The sequence below is a fragment of the Rhinatrema bivittatum genome, chromosome 14 (genome assembly GCF_901001135.1).
Source record: "Rhinatrema bivittatum chromosome 14, aRhiBiv1.1, whole genome shotgun sequence".
In the NCBI taxonomy this organism is placed as follows: domain Eukaryota; kingdom Metazoa; phylum Chordata; class Amphibia; order Gymnophiona; family Rhinatrematidae; genus Rhinatrema; species Rhinatrema bivittatum.
In genome coordinates this window covers 72,538,546-72,542,280 of record NC_042628.1, presented here as the reverse complement: position 1 = coordinate 72,542,280, position 3,735 = coordinate 72,538,546, and the positions used below count along the sequence as shown (strand labels likewise).

General features: G+C 47.0%; 1 long non-coding RNA gene across 1 annotated transcript in view; it reads left to right on the top strand.

The window, feature by feature from the left end:
- Nucleotides 1–3,584: 3,584 nt before the first annotated feature.
- The window catches only part of LOC115075780, a 29,520-nt gene continuing 29,369 nt past the window's right edge, over nucleotides 3,585–3,735 (top strand). The window contains exon 1 of the long non-coding RNA XR_003852601.1: nucleotides 3,585–3,716. This is a non-coding gene — a long non-coding RNA (uncharacterized LOC115075780). The remainder of the gene's footprint in view (nucleotides 3,717–3,735) is intronic.

The window sequence follows — 3,735 nt, the reverse complement described above, 5'->3', positions numbered from 1 at the left end:
TTCCAGTGCATACGCAGAAAAACTATCTAGGTTCTTCTGAGCTCTGTGAGCACAACCCAATCAGTGCTGTCAGGATGAAGTCACATATGGTTGATTCATCCTACTTGTCGACAGAATCTAGAGGTAAGATGTTCTACATGACAAATCTTGAAATATGTTAAACCTAAACCCTAAAATAAGTCAGTTATGTCTTATTTGTAGACTATAATTAAGAAAAATGTATGACTTATGATTATATAATATAAAATGAGAGAGTCTTCTGCATAGCCATTTTAATCGCCTTTTAATCGCCTGTATATAACATGTCTATTCTATTGTTGTTGTTTTAATGTTATTTGTTATTAATATTTATTCAATTTTCTCCAAGTTCATTTTCCTGTTCCATGTAAGACTCACATGTTAAGTCACTCCAATGTTATATGTAAACCGAAATGGTTAGCAACATTGTTGCTAGAATTTCGGTATATAAAAAATGTTAAATAATAAATAAATAAATAGCCAAGTCATGCTACTTTTCCTGCCAGCTCATTTGATAGAGCATCTTAAACCTGCAGCCTAAACTAGAACAAAAATTTAAAATGGTGCAAACTGCCAGACTAAAAACTAAAAGATGACACTCTCAAAATCAAGTAAAGACAATGAGAATCGGACGATCAGAAGAAGCCCTTTATTTCAATGCCCGACTCTGGCCGAGTTTCACTCATAGAGCTGCCTCAGGGGCAATTCAATTAGCAGGACTTAAAATATGCCTGCAGGGCTGCTGTCACACTGTCACAATGTCATTAGTGTCTGCAGAACACTCTGACAAAAAAAAAAACAAAAACCCCTGCTGAACGACCTCCTGCAGTCGATCTCCTGCCGGCGCCATTTTCCGTACGGAAAACGATTCGCGGCAGGAGATCGCTCCCGGACCCCCAGGGACTTTTGGCCAGCTTGGGGGGGCCTCCTGACACCCACAAGACTTGCCAAAAGTCCAGCGGGGGTCCAGAACGACCTCCTGCAGTCGAATCGGGTTGGTCTATGGCCGCTGCCATTTTGCGGCCGCCATTTTGCAAAATGGCGCCGGCTGAAGACAACACAATTCAATTGCAGGAGCCTGTTCTGGACCGCCGCTGGACCCCCAGGTAATTTAAGGCATTTGGGGGGGTTCGGGAGGGTGGGGGATTTAATTTAAAGGGTCGGGGGTGGGTTTTAGGGGGTTTTAGTGTGCCGGTTTTCCTGCCATTGGTTTAGGGCAAGTAAGTACTTCCCTCCCAAAGTTGATGAAGTATTAAGGCATTTGGGGTGGGGGATTTAATTTAAAGGGTCGGGGGTGGGTTTTAGGGGGTTTTAGTGTGCCGGCTCACGATTTTAACGATTTTCACGATATTTTAAACACCCAAACGGCAACAATACGATTCCCTCCCCCTCCCAGCCGAAATCGATCGTTAAGACGGTCCAGGACACGATTCACATCTCTATTAAATATCTCGTCTGACAGTGATGTATATTGTCATACAATCTTCATTTACCTTCTCCCAGGGATGGGGGGGGGGGGGGGGAAGTTAATAAAGCAGTTAATAGAACCGTTAGCAAGAAAATGTGTTAATGGAGCAGTCAACAAGAATTTGGGATATGCAAGCGTTCGTTTGTGGCAATGCTCTTTTGTTATTATTCAATATGATTTTCTGTATATATATTACTTAAAAAATCCAATAAATGTTTGGAATGTTTGGAAAAAAAAAAAAACCAGAAGCAATAAATAATTCCTGACATGGCACTCGCTTGTCGCCTCATTCATTTTGCAGGTGCTGTTGCTTTAAGGCCGACCTCCTACAATCAAACACTCACACACCTTCACAATCCTGTGATTTAGAAATGTAAGCTCTCACCTGCTGATTCAGTACGGTGCGCTCAGGCCGAGCGCACCGTTAGCCCCCGTTTGGACGCACATTTTTGACGCGCTATTATTACCTGCCTGATGGGCAGGTGAGAGCTTACATTTCTAAATCACAGGAGTGTGAAGGTGTGTGAGTGAGTGTTTGATTGTAAGGGGTAATAGCGCGTGGGGTAAGGGGTAATAGCGATTGGAAAATGCGTGTCCAACCCCCCCCCCCCCCCCGAAACTAACAGCGTGCTCAACACGCAAATGCATGTTGATGAGCTTATTAGTTAGTCCTGCTCGGTACAGAAAGTAAAATGTGCAGCCAAGCCGCACATTTTACTCTCAGAAATTAATTTTGGCTGGCACCAGGAAAGTGTACAGAAAAGCAGAAAAAACTGGGGGCCTCCAACTTAATATCATAGCGATATTAAGTTGGAGGCCCCCAAAATAAAAAAAAATCTTAAAAAAAAATTTTTTTTGCACACGGGTTGTAAAACGGACGCTCAGTTTTGCTGGCGTCCGTGTTCCGAACCCGTGGCTGTCAGCGGGTTTGACAACCGATGCCGGTAAAATTAAGCGTCGGCTGTCAAACCCGCTGACAGTCGCCGCTTCCGCCAATAAGGAGGCGCTAGGGACGCGCTAGTGTCCCTAGCGCCTCCATATTAGCGCGGGCCCTCATTTGCATACTGCATCGCGCCCAGGAGAGTGGCCTGGGCGCGCATTGGGAGAGCAGTCGCTCGCCTCGGAGTGCCGGCTCTCCCGCGCAGTTTACTGAATCGGCCTGCACGTGTTTCAGGACACTAACATTTCCCGCCTCCTTGCAACGAGGTCCATCTCGGATGCTACTACAATGTCCCCTTCTCCAACCTCGCTTGCTTTAGCTGGGATGTTACCTCTGAGTCCAGGGCCCAGCCAGAGCTGCTATCACTCTAGCTGCTTTCTCTGCTGGCTAGGGCAGATGAGAACTCTGAACTGCCTTTCTCTTTTCATGCCCTCTACTACCCCTGGGAGGAGAAAGTCAGGGCCGGCTATGGGATAATCTGCCTGCTCCCCCATCCCCCAGGCATACCTGGGAACTCTCCGGATTTGACCTGGAGACTCAGGGTTTGGAAACCCAACTCCCGGTCTCCGAGACGGCATCCACACTCTCCAGGTCTTATACATGCTCCCTCTTCCATGTAGCCCAGGGGGAAGAAATAGCGAGCAATAGGAGGCAGAGGAAACCGGCAGGGAGAAGCCTCTTAGCCTGCAGCTACTTTCCCGCCTCTCCCTTCTGATTGGCTCTGGGTAACACAAAGATCCAATCAACAGAAAGAAGGGGAAACAAGGGCTGTACTCAAGAAAGGCTTCAGGCCCTGGCCCTTGGGCTGCTTCAGGCCTCACAGCAGGCAAGCCGACTTTGCTTATTTCCCACGAGCTTGGGTTTACTTTTATAGAGATTCGCGTTTTTATTTCTGCAATCGCAGGTTGCTTATGATTGGGCTTTTTTTTTCTTCACATAGTGTTGTTTTTTTTTTGGGCTTAGTAGGTGGGATTTGTGTCCTGCTGCTCCTGTGATTGGCTGCTGCTGAGGCCTTTCCATAGCAGTGGCCTAGCTACGGGTGAGCCTTGATAGGCCAAGGCCTATCCACTTTTCATTCTGGCCTATAACAAGAAGTCTCAGGGCACTGGGTCAGCCAATCAGCAGTCGAGGTAGGTTTGTGTGCCCAAGTCAGGCAGTGTGGCGCGGTTCTCTGGCTGCCTTGCACCAGAATTTTCTGAACCTCAAGAGGAGAGGAAGTGTTTATGTAGCAAGGCAGGGCTGAAAGCTGAAGGGAGGGCAGCAACTCAGCTGGCAAATCAAACAGAAGAGGTACCTAGAGGGGGAGAAA